Source organism: Leopardus geoffroyi, chromosome A2, assembly GCF_018350155.1.
Source record: "Leopardus geoffroyi isolate Oge1 chromosome A2, O.geoffroyi_Oge1_pat1.0, whole genome shotgun sequence".
Taxonomy (NCBI): Eukaryota; Metazoa; Chordata; class Mammalia; order Carnivora; family Felidae; genus Leopardus; species Leopardus geoffroyi.
The window spans coordinates 71,540,935-71,559,099 of NC_059331.1; the positions used below are offsets into that span (position 1 = coordinate 71,540,935).

General features: G+C 41.4%; 1 protein-coding gene and 1 long non-coding RNA gene across 5 annotated transcripts in view; one reads left to right on the forward strand and one right to left on the reverse strand.

Moving 5' to 3' along the window:
* Positions 1–734, reverse strand: part of HECW1 (HECT, C2 and WW domain containing E3 ubiquitin protein ligase 1) — a 422,849-nt gene extending 422,115 nt beyond the window's left edge. Inside the window, exon 1 of one of the 2 annotated variants that reach the window (XM_045494336.1) lies at positions 507–734. The gene's annotated coding sequence lies outside the window, so the exon portion shown is untranslated. The remainder of the gene's footprint in view (positions 1–506) is intronic. The other variant, XM_045494331.1, reaches the window with a different exon arrangement.
* LOC123606238 overlaps positions 1–18,165 on the forward strand; it is a 113,637-nt gene that overhangs the window by 319 nt on the left and 95,153 nt on the right. The window lies entirely within an intron of this gene.

The window sequence follows — 18,165 nt, forward strand, 5'->3', positions numbered from 1 at the left end:
GCGAGGTCGTGCGGGGCTGGGGGCTTGCTCGGCTAACCACGGAATTGCATGGGACACAATTGTCTACAAGGGAGTCCAGGGCAAAGCCCCAGATCAGAGCTGTGGTTCACAAGGGGTGGGTGTGGGCTGGGAAGGGGGATTACGTAGGTCTCTCCGCCCCCTCCCCTGACACCTCCTCGCCACTGGGAGGGCGCCGGGGGGCGGGGGAGGCGCCACGAACCCGCCTGGGGGCTTCTTTGTTTCTCTCCGTGCCCCGCAGAACGGCCCGGTGTGCCCGCGGTACCCGAGTCGGGGTCGCCACCCGGGATGCCTGCCCCGCCCGGGCGGCGGCGCGCCCCAGGCTGACAATTGAACCTCGCGGGAGAAGCGAGAGGGTGGGGAGGAGGGTGGATCCCGGGCCCTAGGGAGGGAGGGCGCTGCCGGGGCCTCGGGAGCGGCGGGGAAGCCGCCCAGAGAAGGGCGGGGGTAGGGGCGGCAGGCAGAGTCCCCGCACGGCGCTCGCTTACCTTGGCAGCCCCGGCCTGGGCACAGATCGGGCTCCCGTCAATGCGCAGGTTAGAGCCGGGGGGCGCACGTGCCCTGCATGGCGCGCCGGGGACCTGCCGGGGGACCTGGGTGCCCACCCGTTCTCGCCGCGCTCCGGGGGCTCCGGGCGAGCGGCGGCCACCGCCAGGGCCACGGCGAGGGGCGCGCGCGGCTCGGTGAGTGTGTGCGCGACGATTGGGCCGGCTCGGTCAGAGACGCACGGTATTCCGGCTCCAACAACGGCGCCTGATGCGCGGTAACGCAGCACACTTCATCGCTTTATCCTCCCGCCCGCATCCCCTCCCTCCCTGCCTGCTCCTCTGTGGGTACCAGACTTCCCGAACCAACCACAGGCCGGGCTTGCTCTCATTAGCGCTGCCCCGCCCTGCAGCCTCCGCGCACCCCCCGCCCCCGCCCCCGCCGTAAATATATATTGATTCTTGTTACCGCCGGCCCCGTCCTTCCCACACCCAGCACGGGTACTGGGCAGATCCAGCACCAGCCCCGGCCCATTGGCCCTTTTGTGTCGGTGCAAACAGTGTGTTCAGGGAGGATCTGGTACCCCAGCAGGTACCCTATGACAGGTGTTCTTGGCCTCCGCCTTACACACTTTCCTCACCTGCCCTATACACAGATACAAACGCTCACACATGTCTGGGCACCGTCCTGTGTCTGCACCGCAAACAAACAAAACAAACATTGTAATTACAAACGCAGAGGGTGAAAATACTCCCCCCCACCCACCCCGGAAAATCTATTGTTGGGCAAGACTAGCTTTCAAAACGGGTTTTTATATTAAACTGCACGCAGTGTCAGGATGCTAGAACTGGAAGGAAGCAAAGAATAAACCCCTCCTCGTAACAGCCAACCGAGAGGCACAGAGAACTGAAATGTTGGTTACTGTTGGCTGCTGGCTACTCCGTGTATGTATATCTATGTGCGTTGGTTGATATTTGGCCTAATGTATTCATAGAAGATGCAGTGGTTTTGAGCACATCATCTCCATAGCCAGGGATTCCATGAACTAATGGTATTCTTCGCAATGCTTATTTATCTATCCCCATTTTCCAGCCCAGCATCCCCTCCATGAGATATTTCACACACTCGGAGAAATCTTCTTTCCCATACCGCAAACCCAGTCCTCCTCTAGAATAAACAAAGGGCTGCCTCTGACTCCAGAACTCTTCATTGAAGCCAGTGTCCCCCCTCTCTAAACCAAATCTTCTCCTTCCCCAAACACTCTGCGATGGGGTGCTTCACCATGGCTCTCCTTTCACTGACCCACCTCTTGATTCTCTCTCACAACCAGAACTTGGGAGATGTGAAGGCGGTTTCACCGGCTGTATTCTTTTCCCCAATGAGGCACCCATCATCAGGCCTTCCCTAGCATCCCACTGGGGGTGAGGTGCCCAGGACTCCTCTTTTCCTGACAGACAGCTTCCCATTGCTTGACACTGTTAGATGCCCCAGTCAGATGAGCTCAAATCTATCACTTTTCAAATCTCAGCTGAGGGTCCAAGCAGGAAGCTGGCCACACATTTTTCCAGACTGTACACTGGTCATTATCACCTTGTATGTGAAGAAGGCCCCCCAAGAATAGACTAGAGCAGGTTGCAGCAGTAAACAGCAAAACATCAACCAATCGTGTGAAGTTTCCGACCAAAGACTTGAACGAAAACAAAAACTCTGCCAAAACCCGGCATCCACAGTTTCTAAATTAGCACAATATCCCCAAACCACAAGAAAGAAAATTCTTTACCTCAGTTAACTGCCAACATATACACCTCCTTGTTTTCAGGGATACGGCATCAACCTGGCTCAGAGATACTTCTCTGTGTTCTTTCCGTCATGGAGATAACTTGACGAGTCAACACCTTTCATAAAGGCCATTGAAGCAACAATCCTGACGTGTGCTTTATTTTCCAGAGTTTCCTTTTTTATACGGAAGGCAGAAGATAAGAAAGCAGAAATATACAACCTTTCACATTTTAATATGTTGAGTAGATAAAGAAACTATAAAGCTGCTTCTCTGTGCTGGGGGCAATGGCAACATACATAGTAACCCACACTTATTATCCTCTGTATTCCCCACAATCACATTGTCTTGTTTATTCCTCACGGTCCCCACTGCAGCCTGGATAGCATCATCCTCTTTTACAGAGGAGAAGACCAAGGCTCCCTGGGTTGTACAATTGCCTTAAGGTCCCACTCATGGCCAGCAGAAGATTTCAAGTCTAGAATTAACTGACTTTGGCATATTTGGTGGAACCAAACCTTAAAGCGAGGCATATCTGGTAGAGAAATAAAAAGACTTGTCACAAATTTTAAAGCCACCCGCTTGTGAATCATATTTACAAAGCTTGTAATATACTCCAAACAGTGTTATAAGTACCATAAAATCAAGTCACAGTCCCAAATGCCCCTGACGATACTAATCTTACATAACGGCGTAAGATGATGAAGGCATTTTGAGAAGCCCATTCAAACACTCGATGTTATCATGATAGTCATGTAACCTAGTGTTTCCACCTTTTATAACTCAGGGAGGGACCAGCATGCATGCTCATCCAGGCCATATACAGACAAAGATGAGCAAATGGCATCCTTTGTAAGTGGCTCCTAAAATACTGAGAAAGCTAGTGACTTGAACCAAAGAAGCAATCACCTTTGGGAGCACACTTCTTCGTAATGTCCAAAGTGAATGTCTTATAGAGAAGTATCAAGCAGCTAGACCCACGTTTATGGTGTCATGTCTGACATAGTCTGTCTCCATAGGACCAATCATAGCCAGTGATACAGAATTATCATTTGAGAACACCTGAGGCTAAGGACAGTAATTCAGAGGCCAGGGTGTCCAACTTTGGTCAGCTGAACAAGTTACCTAGAAAACCAGGCCTTCCTCTGATGAAGGAAATAGGATTTTAGCTTGCAAATGACTAGAGAATGGCTGTGACTGTCTTGGTAGCTAAGAAAACCCAAGGTGGGGGAGGGTTGGGATCAAGGGTGGTTCAAACAGAGACCGAGGTTCATACATACCTAGGACTTATATGAATTTATCTACTCATTCAACAGTATTTTTTAATGTGCTAATTTCTGTAGCTATAACCTTGAAGAAGACAGAGTCTGACTTCATGGACATCAGAGTTAAGAATTCTAAAACCTCTGATTAAACAAATTAGCACTCTATATTTGATAGATGGAGTGATGAGTAAAACAGAAGGCCCATCATTACATATTACAAGGGTCACTGATTCACACCCAGGTGTGAGGAGTGAGGGTGGGGTCAGAGGACAGACTTCTTGGAATTAACAGTATCTACGTTGAGTCCTAAAGGATCAGTAGGATTTGGCAGGTGAAGGGAGTGAAGAAAGAGGATGCTAGAATATGTGGCAAGGTCAGAAGATAGGCAGAGAGGTGTATAGTATATTCAAGAAAACTTCAGTCTGATTGAAATGCAGACAAATGCATAGGTATGTAGCAGTGTCTTATTGTGGTTTTAGTTTTCATTTTCCTATTGGTGAGTGAGGGTGAGCCTCTTCTCATGTGCTTATTTTCCATTTTTAGTGAAGAATCTGTTCAAAAATTTTACCCATTTTTAAATGGGTTGCTTCCTCTCCTGTCGAGTTTCAGAGTTCTTTCTGTATTCTGGATACAAGTTCTGTGTTAGAAATGTGATTTCGGGGGCACCTGGGTGGCTCAGCCGGTTAAGCATCCGACTCTGGATTTTGACTCAGGTCGTGATCCCAGGGTCGTGATTCCAAGATTATGGGATTGAGCCCCAAGTCTGGCTACATGCTGAGCGTGCAGCCTACTTAACATCCTTGTCCCTCCCTCTGCCCCTCCCCCACTCTCTACTTCTCTCTCTCTTTAAAATAAAAAATAAAAATAAAAACACAAACTTAAGGGATGCCTGGGTGGCTCGGTTGGTTAAGTGTCCGACTTCGGCTCAGTTCATGAGTTCTCGATTTGTGGGTTCGAGCCCTACATAGGGCTCTGTGCTGAGGGCTCAGAGCCTGGAGCCTGCTTTGGATTCTGTATCTCCCTCTCTCTTTGCCCCTACCCTGCTCACACTGTCTCCCTCTGTCTCTCAAAAATAAATAAATGTTAAAAAAATTTTAAAAAGAGAAACGTGATTTCTAAATATTTCCTCCAAGTCTGTGGCTTATCTTTGCAATGTCTTAGTAGCGTCTTTCACAGAGCACAGTTTCTAAGATTGATGGAGTTCAACTTACCAACTTTCTTCTAAAGATCTTGTATTTAGTACCATATCAAGGAAAGAACTTTTTGACTAGCCTAAGGTTACAAAGAGGTTGGCTGATTTTTTTTTAACTACGTTTACACTTTTACATCTTACACTTAGGCCTTTGGGCTACTTGGAATGATTATTTTTTTAGATGTGAGGTATAAGTTGTGGGGTTTATTTGTTTGTCTGTTTTTGCGAATGGATGTCAAATTATTCCAGCACTATATGTTGAGAAGACTATCTTTTCTTGATAGAATACCTTTGCAGCTTTTCAGAAATAAATGTTTGCCTGGGTCTCTTTCTGGATTCTCTGTTCTGTACTACTGATCTGTTTGTCAATTTGCCAATGTTACACTATCTTAATTACATAGGATCATCCTAAGTCCTGAAATCAGGTAGAGTCCTCCAAATTTGTTCTTCTTTTCCAAAATTGTTTTGACTATTCTCACTTATTTGCTTTTACAAATAAATTTTAGAATCAGTTTATCAATACCTACAAGAAATTCCTGCTAGCATTTTGATTTCAACTATGTTAAATTTATATATCAACATCAGAAGAACTGACATTTTGTTTCTTTTTTTGTAATATAAAGATATTTTCCCTTTTTATTTATATTCAAGTTAGTTAACATACCGTGTAGTCTTAGCTTCACAGAACCCAGTGACTCATCACTTACATATGACACCCAGGGCTCATCCCGAAAAGTGACCTGCTCAATGACTGTCACCCATTTATCCAAAGGATATAAAAATGCTGATTTGAAGGGGCACACGTACCCCAATGTTCATAGCAGCACTATCAACAATTGTTAAATTATGGAAAAAGCCTAAATGTCCATCGAGTGATGAATGGATAAAGAAGATGTGGTTTATATATACAATGGAATACCACTCAGTGATGAAAAATAATGAAATCTTGCCGTTTGCAACAACGTGGATGGACCTAGAGTGTATTACACTAAGCAAAACAAGTCAGTCAGCGAAAGACTTATCATATGATCTCACTCATATGTGGAAATTGAGAAACTCAACAGATGAACATAGGGGAAGGGAAGGAAAAATAAGGTAAAAACAGAGAGGGAGGCAAACCAGAAGAGACTCCTAAATATAGAGAACAAACTGAGGGTTGCTGGAGGGGGCAGGGCGGAGGGATAGGATAAACAGAAGAACTGACATTTTAACAATCTTCTAATTTCTTTCAGTGTTCCAATCTATACATTTAGTGTATCTTTGTATTTATTTAGGTTTTCTTTATGTCATCAGTATTTGGCGATTTTAGCATACAGACCATACACATGTTTTGTTAGATACAGACCTAAGAATTATATTTTTTAGTCCTACTGTAAAAGGTATTAATTTTAATTTTGAATTTCACTTTGTATTAAAATGTACCTGGGATTTAGTTTTAATCAGTTATGGACTTGCAGGCACAGAAATTATTGTCAAGAAGCAGGAAGTTTACAGATTTCCAGAAACAGGAAGCAGGACATGCCATGCAGGGCCACCTGGGGAAGTACCTGGTCTGTCAGGAGGCAGAAAGAGCAAGGGGAGACCATGGCCCAGAGCCTTTATTTTGTTCTCTGTAGGAAGGAATCAGGGGAGCAGGATAGGCAAGTTCGAACAAATTTAGGATTGGAGAGTTTGAATAATTTTAGTGGGCTCTGGGCTAGACAGGTGGTCTCAAGTTGGCCCGGGGGTGACGCAGGGCAGGGGAAATGTTTTGGTGTGTGAGAGTTAGATAAAGGAGATGGTTGGGAGTATGGATTCAGAATTAGTTGGTTTGTATGTGAAAGGTGTATTCACAGGAAAGTTGTTCACTCCCCAGGTAGCACGGCCCCTATAATGTCAAAACATTGTAAAATACAGCAAATTTAAAAACATGATTAATGGATAGTGGGTCATCACTAGAATATAGAAAAAAAATGAAGGATTATTTTTGTACATTTATCTTTTATCCTATGATCTTGCTAAACTCACTTATTAATTCTAGGAGCTTTTGTGTAAATCACTTGGAATTTTCAATGTAGACAATTAGGTTGTCTGTGAATAGAGAGAATTTTATTTCTTCTTTTTCTGTCTGTGTGCTTTTTTGGTATTATCTTTTCTATCTTTTGGTATTATCTTTTTTGGCTATCTTTTCTAATTCTTGCATATATTTTAATATTATTAAAGCAATAATTTATTATTTGTTGAGCTTCAGTGTAAAGATGAATAATACTTGAAGAGCATATAAACTTATGGTCAAGTAAAATATATAAATACAATATGATGTAAGTGCTAGGACAGAGATGTGCTATCAGTGTGATGGGACTGAGCATACTAATTACGGCTGGGAAGCTAGGGAAAGCCTTCACGAACAGGGCTTTAAAGGAAGAATAAGAGTTTGCTGAATGGCCAAAAGGGGAGATACATACTAAGAAGAAAGAAGAGTGCACATGGACGTGCAGAAAGGCCGAGGGGGTAGAATGTATTTGGAAATGGTGAAGAGTTCAATTTAAGTGGAGCAAAAAGAGAGGTGATCAAGGATAACAGGATAGAAAGGTTTAAGATAGACTGTAATGAAACTGAATATGCCCAGCTCTAGATTTTAAACTTAATTCTGTAAGTAATGGAGAACCATAATGCTTTTTAAAGCCAGGAAGTAAAACAAGATTTGTCATTTAAATGTATAGTAAAGTAAAATTTACAGTGCACTTTTAAGTTTGTAATAATTTTAGATTATTAAGATGTGTTGATAACAGAATTATCAGGACAGGATGGCAGCTGGCTAATCTGCTTGCACCCAGCTTTCCGTCAAAATACATATTAAAGAAAAGTGGCAGACCATTATGAACTATGAATGTTTATCAATTTATCATACTCCAGAAGGATTTTTCACTAATCAAACTATGGCTTAGGCATTGAAACACAGCCAGACTGGGGCACCTGGGTGGCTCAGTCAGTTGAGCGTCCAACTTTGGCTCAGGTCATGATGTCACAGCGTGTGAGTTGGAGCTCCGTGTCGGGCTCTGTGCTGTCAGCTCAGAGCCTGGAACCTGCTTCCGATTCTGTGTCTCCCTCTCTCTCTGCCCCTAACCCACTCGCATTCTGTCTCTGTCTCTCTCAAAAATAAATAAACATTAAAAAAATTTTTTTAATTAAAAAAAAAAAAAAGAAACACAGCCAGACAGAAAAAACAAAAATATAGAAACAAATATTGCTGTATTCCCCTTTCTTGGAAACACAAAGCCTTCATCTAATGAGAGAAGTAGAGAGTGGTGGTGATGAATATAGACTCAAATCAATGACTGGATTTGAAAACATGGTTCTACCATTTACTTGCTTCGTGTTGTTAAAAATTTTACTTAAATTCAATTTTCTTATATATGAAATTGACTTACTATTACTTACCTTAAAAATTGTTGAGGTTGAAGTGAGATAACAAATGTGAAGTTCATAGCATTGAGCATGGTGGCATTCAATATTCCTTAGCTTGTTCCATCAGTAATGTTTTTTACGTAAATCCATTTGGGGATTCCAACATGCTGCAATGCATATGACTGAGTTTTAAAGTGTCTGGACAGGGGCATCTGGGTGGCTCAATTGGTTAAGCGTCCAGCTCTTGGTTTTTGTTCAGGTTATGATCTCATGGTTTGTGAGTTCAAGCCCTGCATCAGGCTCCATGCTGTCAATGAGGAGCCTGCTTGGGATCCTCTCTCTCCCCTCTCTCTGCCCCTCCCCACTCATGCTGTCTCTGTCTCTCTCAAAATAAATACATAAACTAAAAGAAAATAAAGCATCTGGACAAAAATTAGACATTTAAAATATGTAAAAAGGTTTTTCATAAAGATTTTTAAAAACCAACTTATACAAAAGAAAGTGGGACAAAGTACACTCAAAAATGTTAATGGATGATTTAAAATTAATAATGAAAGCATTAAAAACTTTTAAATAGCCCTGTGAATCAAATAAGTGCAAATTAAATTGAGAAACCATTTGCACTCATTAAGTTGCCCCCCCCAAAAATACACATTTAAAAAGTTACTTGTCAGGGTGCAGTGAGCTTCTGCTAGTGAGAAAGCAAATTATTCTAATACTTCTAAAATGCAATCCATCACTTGTTTATGAATCTTTAAATAGCTGATGTGCTTAAATGTAGCTGCATCAGTTAGTTTATGCTGCATAACAAACCATCCCAAAATTTAGTTTGTTAAAACAACAACCATGTATTATTTCTCATGAGTCTGTAGATTGGCTATAAATTGCTGATCTGTGTCCAACTAAGCTGATCTCAGCTGGGCTCATCCATGTGGACAGTTGGCAGGTTTCCTGGGAGCTGGCTGATCTAGGACAACCTCATCCAGGACAGCTTGGCTCTCTTCCATGTGATCACTCATACTTCAGCAAACAGTCCAAGCTTTGTTCTCAAGGCAGCAGCTTGGGTGAGAGAGAGACAGACAGAGAGAGAGAGAGAGAGAGAGAGAGAGAGAGCAGAAGCATACAAGGCCTCCAAGGTCTAGGCTCAGAATTGATGCACCGTCATTTCCACCAAATTTCATTGGCCATAGCCTGTAATGAGGCCAGCCTAGATTCAAGAGATGGGGAAGTAGACTCCAGCTCTTGATGGGAGGAACTGTGAGTTCACAATGTAAAGGTCATGAATACAGAATAGAGAATTGGGGCCCAAAAGTGGCAGTAGTATGAGAAACAAAAGAGACAATATCATATTGTCCAGAACCTGAGCAGGAATCTAACAATTGCATCCTTGATATGAAGGACTGAGAAGTACATTCCTAGACTATGTATCACGTACTTTATTCTTTGGGATCCAGATCATTGACACCCAATGACACCAGACAAGGTGGGTTACAATGCAGAGAAATTTGAAGTACATATGATTAGAATAATATGATGTAAAAGTTCAATTAACTGGCATATTATCAAAAGTTTTGAAAATCAGGGGTGCCTGTGTGGCTCAGTTGGTTAAGCATCTGACTCTTGATTTCAGCTCAGGTCATGATTTCATGGCCTGTGAGTTCGAGCCCCTCATGGAGCCCTGTGCTTGGGATTCTCTCTCCCCCTCTCTCTCTGCCCCTCCCCTGCTTGCACTCTCTCTCTCAAAATAAATAAATAAATTTTTTTTTAAGTTTTAAAAATCAAATAGATGTGTTTTATTTAATCAGCCATGAAACTTTATGAAAACGGATTATATACAAGGCTAACAAAGTAAACCTCCAGAACGTCTAAAGTGAAACCTTTTATACCCCATGTATTATGATAGATTAGTATATTAAAACATCATTGCATTCCCTCACATTTTCCTCTTAGGATAAATATTCCCTGTTTTTTTTTCTTCCTAGATCTTAACTGCAAAATCTCAGATCTTGCTGGCATACATTAGTCAGGTCTTATAATTCTTTCACTGTAAAACCTATTTCCTCCTCCTGGAAGACAGACAGTAATCACTAGGACCGGACTCTAGTTTATCAGGATGGAAATAATGACAGGAGATGAAGGAAAAGCATCATCATGTAAGGTTTCTGCCTCAGGTGAACCTCAGCAAGGACTAGAACAAAGGAAGCTTTCTCTCCTCTATCCAGAGAGAGAGAGAGAGAGAGAGAGAGAGAGAGAGAGAGCTGCAAGCCTGAGATATTCCAGGAAGTCAACCAAATGTCCCAGCCCCAGGGCTCAGGGTCTCATTATCAGAGACCTCACTTTGACAAAGGTGACCCATCAAGGATGTGCCTTCAGTCTCCCTTGCAGCAATCTCTTATAATAGGATCCACGGCCTGATTTTCAGCAGTGTCTTCCCTATAGCTGAAAGACCTAAGGGTTTCCCCAAACCCTGTCACGGAGACCTCTGACTGTCTGGTGGATAGTTTGTTAAAGGATTCTAACGCAATCAAGGCAACCCAGCCTGGATGTCATCCCTATGCACCTAGAAAAATAGTTAAAATTTGTTTTGCTTTGTTTCAAATACCATGCATCTTAAGGCATCCTTTTTCACTGACCAGATTTTCACCCAAACATCCAGTGCTTTTGTTTGTAGATTCTTTTTTTTTTAATTTTTTAATGTTTTATTTATTTTTGAGACAGAGAGAGACAGAGCATGAGCAGGGGAGGGGCAGAGAGAGAGCGAGACACAGAATCCGAAGCAGGCTCCAGGCTCTGAGCAGTCTGCACAGAGCCCAATGCAGGGCTCGAGCTCACAAACCGCGAGATCATGACCTGAGCGGAAGTTGGATGCTTAACCTACTGAGCCACCCAGGCGCCCCAACCAAACGTCCAGTGCTTTTGTAACCCAGATATCAGCTGGGACCTCCCTACCTTGGAGTTCTTGATACCCTTCATAATTAGCTCAGACTCGAATCCCACACCCTGAGAAAGCTCAAAGCCTACTAAGATCTTCAAATTCCCGGTCTGCTCATCATCTCACAGCCACCTCTGCCCATGGACGACGTCTTCAGTGTTTGTTTGCCATGTGCTGTGTTGACATAGATGTGATGCTTTTCTTCAGATACCCCCCTCAGAAAGGTGGGGGGAGAGAAAAGGAAAAAAAAAAAACTACTCACAAAAATATTTCTGGATGTTTGGAGGTAGGTTGTGGGGAAGGGATGTGGCATTGCAAACATTTCCTGACTCTGCATTTAACAGTGTTGCTCAAATTTTTTTTGTCACCCTGCCACTCCATCTCATCGACTCTCCTCTTTCCTCCGTTGCTCACTTCCCCCCACTCAGATTGCCTTAGAAACTAAAAGGCACTTTGTCCTCACTGTTATGGAGAGCTGAAGTTCAGCTTTCCCTTAATTCTTACTCCCAAACTTTCCCACATAAACCCTCAGTCCAGCAGGAAAGGGCTGCTGTTCCACGGAAGTCATCTTTGTTTTATCAGCTGTACAGATTATAAATAGTAACGTTTGCTTTTCTCTCACACTTTTCTGATCCTGTGACTCATTATTATCCCCAAGAAGTCTCAAAACATGTAGCCCCTAAACACATTTCTTTCTCAAGGAAACCCTTACACAAAAAAAGCAAGACTATCCTGCTGAAGTCAAGGTTTCCTTATTGCAAGGGAAAGACTTCTATTCCTGTTCTGCCTCATTACCTCATGGAGCTCTGAAGTCCAATTCCTTCTTTTCCTAATCATTTCCAGCAAGAGGGGCTCATGTGTATTTATTTAGCTATGTTTTTCAGCCTCTTTGTCTCAATTTCTCTCATTTAAAAGTGGAAATAATAATAATGTCTTCTTTATAAGTTTATTACAAGATACACTTAGAATGGTGTCTACCTAGCACAAAAAGGGTTCGATGTACATTATTCACTTTTATTTTAATTATGATTATCATATCTGGACCCAAGAGTCTTTTCATTGCCAGTAGAAAGTAAAGTGGCCTAATGTTTCTGAATGTCAACTAGGTGTAAGATAGGGCTTATTTTGCAAATGGCAGCACAGAATTAAAATAGCACTTTCTACAAAGTACCCTTTCTCAGTCCCTTTTTTTTTCTAATATCAGACTCTATCCCATACTTAATTTAATACCTCTCCAACTAGAGAGTAAAAAATAGACTGAATGCCATGTTTTCTACACACACACACACACACACACACACACACACACACACATATACATACAAGATGTAGGAAAAGAGAGGGCTATACAGGGTCAAGGAGATTTGGGGAGAAGATGCATGTGACATCCTTTCTGGCCATGCCTCAACACCAGCCAGATTTCAGGGCTTCCTCTTGGATAGAGCCCATCAGAGACAATCTTGTTTCTATGCATGCTGAAGAACATTTTCTCTCTTAGGGAATGTTGGGAGAATACTGTCAAAGTCCTGGCAGAGCCTTATTGGGCACCGTGCTCCTTTTTTTTTCTTTGGCCCCTGGAAATGACTTCCATTCAACATTTGCCTTAATCAAATGGATAAGATAAGCAATGTATCTTAAATAGCACTCTTATAATTAGAAATATGAGGGGCACCTGGGTGGCTCAGTCGGTTAGGCGTCCGACTTTGGCTCAAGTCATGATCTTGCGGTCTGTGGGTTCAGGCCCCATGGCAGGCACTGTGCTGACAGCTCAGAGCCTGGAGCCTGCTTCGGATTCTGTGTCTCCTTCTCTCTCTGCCCCTTCCCTGCTTGTGCTCTGTCTCTTTATGTCTATCAAAAATAGATAAATGTAAAAAATAAATAAATAATAATAAAAAGAAATATTAATGCAATTTTGGAATTTATGCCTTTTTCTCCCCCAAAAGTATGATTTTCTAAAATCTGGGGAAAAAACAGATTATGTTCTTAACATCTCTTGAAAAAAAATCTCAAAAAGCCTTCTTATTCCTTCCAATATGATCCTGCAATCTGAAGTTTAAAGTTGAGAATAAATTTAAAATATAAGTGGTAAGAAAAACGAGGCAAATTTTTTGTCACCTATATGATCAAGAAATCCATAATATTTAAATTTTTTTAATGTTTATTTATTTCTGAGACAGAGAGAGACAGAGCATGAGTGGGGGAGGGGCAGAGAGAGAGGGGGACACAGAATCCGAAGCAGGCTTCAGGCTCTGAGCTGTCAGCACAGAGCCCGACGCAGGACCCGAACTCACAGACCGCGAGATCATGACCTGAGCCGAAGCCAGATGCTCAACCGACTGAGCCACCCAGGCGCCCCAGAAATCCATAGTATTTAAAGAACAATTACAAGTTAATGAGAAAAAGGAACAATCTGTTAAGAAAAAAAGAAGAATCTAGTTAAGAAAAGCAAGTCACCATAAACCACAAAATAATGTGTCACCTTACTAGCAATCTAAGGTGAACATATTCACGAACAGTAATTATGGGTCATTTTTGCCTAAGAAATGTGCCAATACTGGGGTGGCTGGATGGCTCAGTCGGTTCAGCTTCCAACTCTTGGTGTTGGCTCAGGTCATAATCTCAGGTTTCGTGAGATCAAACTCCACATCTGGCTATGTGCTGACAGCACAGAGCCTGCTTGGGGTTCTCTGTCGCTCTGTCTCTCTCTTTCTCTCTCTCCCTCTCTGCTTCCCTCACCCACTCGGTTGCATGGCACACACTCTCTCTAAATAAAAAATACATTAAAAAAAACTAATACTAATACTAAAATAAAAAGAAAAATACCTGATTTGGGTGATGGTGACAATGATAAACTGTCATTCTTTTGTTGAATAGAATAGGAGGATGAGTTGGTTCAAAGATTATAGTTTGAAGGTAATTGACAATACTTTTAACACCTTGTTCTTTGAACCCCAAATTGCCATTACAGAAATTTATCCTAGAAATGTATCTACGATATATTTAAATACTTATCTCTGGAGATGCTTAATGGAGTATTTTTTGTAATTAAAAAAAATTATAAACAACTTAAAAATCCAATATGGTGTATTTGTTATAGTATGATGTATTCTTAGAATGGATTACTATGAGGAAGTTGAAAATGCTAATGTAGGAAGACTAGGTATGATATGGAAAAATATTTACGGCATTTTAGGGGAAGATGAGAGTGAGAAAACTACCTCCTTAGTTATGCTTTCTTCTTAACAGATTCAAACCTTCATCACTCCTCAAGTTCTTTATCTAACACATTGAGTTCTCAACTGTTACTTTGAAGGAAAAAAAAAAATCTGCCAGATTCAACCTCTCTAAACTTCTGTCATGACACCTACAAGTTTCCTGACTTACCCAGGGCCACTTCATTCTCTCTTGTGACGATGACAGAGGCATTCCCTTTTCTAGCCTTCAGCTCATTCTGCCACCTGGGCTTTGGGGAGCTATCTGCCCCCCTCTAATATATGAGGGGCAGGGCAAACTTTAAATGCTGGCCTGCATACCTGGGTCTAAACATTTTAAAGTTATAAATCAAACCAATTCTTACATCAAATATGTTTCATCATCCTAATGAACAAATATGCCTCCTAATGACCTGGAAAGCCAGGCTGGAATCCAAATTTACCAAATAATTTCTTCACTTTCACCGAGATTATTACATAAAATTTTCTTTCTTGTTAATTTGGTCATTTATATTGTAAATCACTATAATGGTTTTGATGGTTTTAATCTTATATCAACTTTACTTTCCGAGAATCCCATATGTTAGTGAGGTATTTTCTTTTCCCTATATACTAAGATTTTTTTTAATCAGGTTACAGTGACAAAGTTTCTCTGGCTTTATAATATAAACTATCCAGTGATCTCTTTATACTAGTCCCTTTTTATAATTTTAATGTTTGCAAGACCCATAATGATGTCCCTTTTTTCATTCCTGATATGAATGAATAACATTGGTTCCTTAGTTCTTGATCAGCTTCCCAGGAGTTTAATTTTAGTAGTATTTACCAAGACTCAACTGTTGGAATTACTGACCTCCCCATTTTATTATTACTGTTAATGTTATTATGTCCTCAGTTTTTACATTTAGCTATATTTTCATTAGGTATATTAGATCATTTTTTTCTGCCTTTTGGTTTCATTGGATGCTCTTTTACTAATTTCTTTAGATGAATACTTAGATCATTGTTTTTCAGTCTTTTTTCTAATATGTGCATTTAAGGCTATAAATTTTGTATAAGCATAGCTTTAGCAGCATTTAACAAACATTAAAATTTGATATATTTGTCTAGAAGTAGAAACCATTTTTGTACTACTTTTTAATTGCTACATTCTTTTTTTTCAATATATAAAATTTATTGTCAAATTGGTTTCCATACAACACTCAGTGCTCATCCCAAAAGGTGCCCTCCTCAATACCCATGACCCACCCTCTCCACCCTCCCACCCCGCATCAACCCTCAGTTTGTTCTCAGTTTTTTTTTTTTTTTTATTTTTTTTTAAATTTTTTTTTTTTTCAACGTTTATTTATTTTTGGGACAGAGAGAGACAGAGCATGAACGGGGGAGGGTCAGAGAGAGAGGGAGACACAGAATCGGAAACAGGCTCCAGGCTCTGAGCCATCAGCCCAGAGCCCGACGCGGGGCTCGAACTCACGGACCGCGAGATCGTGACCTGGCTGAAGTCGGACGCTTAACCGACTGCGCCACCCAGGCGCCCCTGTTCTCAGTTTTTAAGAGTCCCTTATGCTTTGGCTCTCTCTCACTCTAACCTCTTTTTTTTTTTTTTTTCCTTCCCCTCCCCCATGGGTTTCTGTTAAGTTTCTCAGGATCCACATAAGAGTGAACACATATGGTATCTGTCTTTCTCTGTATGGCTTATTTCACTTAGCATCACACTCTCCAGTTCCATCCACGTTGCTACAAAGGGCCATATTTCATTCTTTCTCACTGCCACGTAGTACTCCATTGTGTATATAAACCACAATTTCTTTATCCATTTATCAGTTGATGGACATTTAGGCTCTTTCCATAATTTGGCTATTGTTGAGAGTATGAGTTTATGCTGCTATAAACATTGGGGTACAAGTGCCCCTATGCATCAGCACTCCTGCATCCCTTGGGTAAATTCCCAGCAGTGCTACTGCTGGGTCATAGGGTAGGTCTATTTTTAATTTTTTGAGGAACCTCCACACTGTTTTCCAGAGTGGCTGCACCAATTTGCATTCCCACCAACAGTGCAAGAGGGTTCCCATTTCTCCACATCCTCTCCAGCATCTATAGTCTCCTGATTTGCTCATTTTGGCCACTCTGACTGGCGTGAGGTGATATCTGAGTGTGGTTTTGATTTGTATTTCCCTGATGAGGAGGGACGTTGAGCATCTTTTCATGTGCCTGTTGGCCATCCGGATGTCTTCTTTAGAGAAGTGTCTATTCATGTTTTCTGCCCATTTCTTCACTGGGTTATTTGTTTTTCTGGTGTGGAGTTTGGTGAGCTCTTTATAGATTTTGGATACTAGCCCTTTGTCCGATATGTCACTTGCAAATATCTTTTCCCATTCCGTTGGTTGCCTTTTAGTTTTGTTGGTTGTTTCCTTTTCTGTGCAGAAGATTTTATCTTCATGAGGTCCCAGTAGTTCATTTTTGCTTTTAATTCCCTTGCCTTTGGGGATGTGTCAAGTAAGAAATTGCTACGACTGAGGTCAGAGAGGTCTTTTCCTGCTTTCTCCTCTAGGGTTTTGATGGTTTCCTGTCTCACATTCAGGTCCTTTATCCATTTTGAGTTTATTTTTGTGAATGGTGTGAGAAAGTGGTCTAGTTTCAACCTTCTGCATGTTGCTGTCCAGTTCTCCCAGCACCATTTGTTGAAGAGACTGTCTGTTTTCCATTGGATGTTCTTTCCTGCTTTGTCAAAGATTAGTTGGCCATACTTTTGTGGGTCTAGTTCTGGGGTTTCTATTCTATTCCATTGGTCTATGTGTCTGTTTTTGTGCCAATACCATGCTGTCTTGATGATGACAGCTTTGTAGTAGAGGCTAAAGTCTGGGATTGTGATGCCTCCTGCTTTGGTCTTCTTCTTCAAAATTACTTTGGCTATTTGGGGCCTTTTGTGGTTCCATATGAATTTTAGGATCGCTTGTTCTAGCTTCAAGAAGAATGCTGGTGCAATTTTGATTGGGATTGCATTGAATGTGTAGATAGCTTTGGGTAGTATTGACATTTTGACAATATTTATTCTTCCAATCCATGAGCACGGAATGTTTTTCCATTTCTTTATATCTTCTTCAATTTCCTTCATAAGGTTTCTATAGTTTTCAGCATACAGATCTTTTACATCTTTGGTTAGATTTATCCCTAGGTATTTTATGCTTCTTGGTGCAATTGTGAATGGGATCAGTTTCTTTATTTGTCTTTCTGTTCCTTCATTATTAGTGTATAAGACTGCAACTGGTTTCTGTACATTGATTTTGTATCCTGCAACTTTGCTGAATTCATGTATCAGTTTCTAGCAGACTTTCGGTGGAGTCTATCGGATTTTCCATGTATAATATGTCATCTGCAAAAAGTGAAAGCTTAACTTCATCTTTGTCAATTTTGATGACTTTGATTTGCTTTTGTTGTCTGATTGCTGATGCTAGGACTTCCAACACTATGTTAAGCAGCAGTGGTGAGAGTGGACATCCCTGTCGTGTTCCTGATCTCAGGGAAAAAGCTCTCAGTTTTTCCCCTTTGAGGATGATGTTAGCTGTGGGCTTTTCATAAATGTTTTTTTTTTGATGTTTAAGTATGTTCCTTCTATCCCAACTTTCTCGAGGGTTTTTATTAAGAAAGTTTGCTGAATTTTGTCAAATGCTTTTTCTGCATCGATTGACAGGATCATATGGTTCTTATCTTTTCTTGTATTCATGTGATTTATCACGTTGATTGATTTGCGAATGTTGAACCAGCCTTACATCCCAGGAATGAATCCCGCTTGATCATGGTGAATAATTCTTTTTATATGCTGTTGAATTCGATTTACTAGTATCTTATTGAGAATTTTTGCATCCATATTCATCAGGGATATTGGCCTGTAGTTC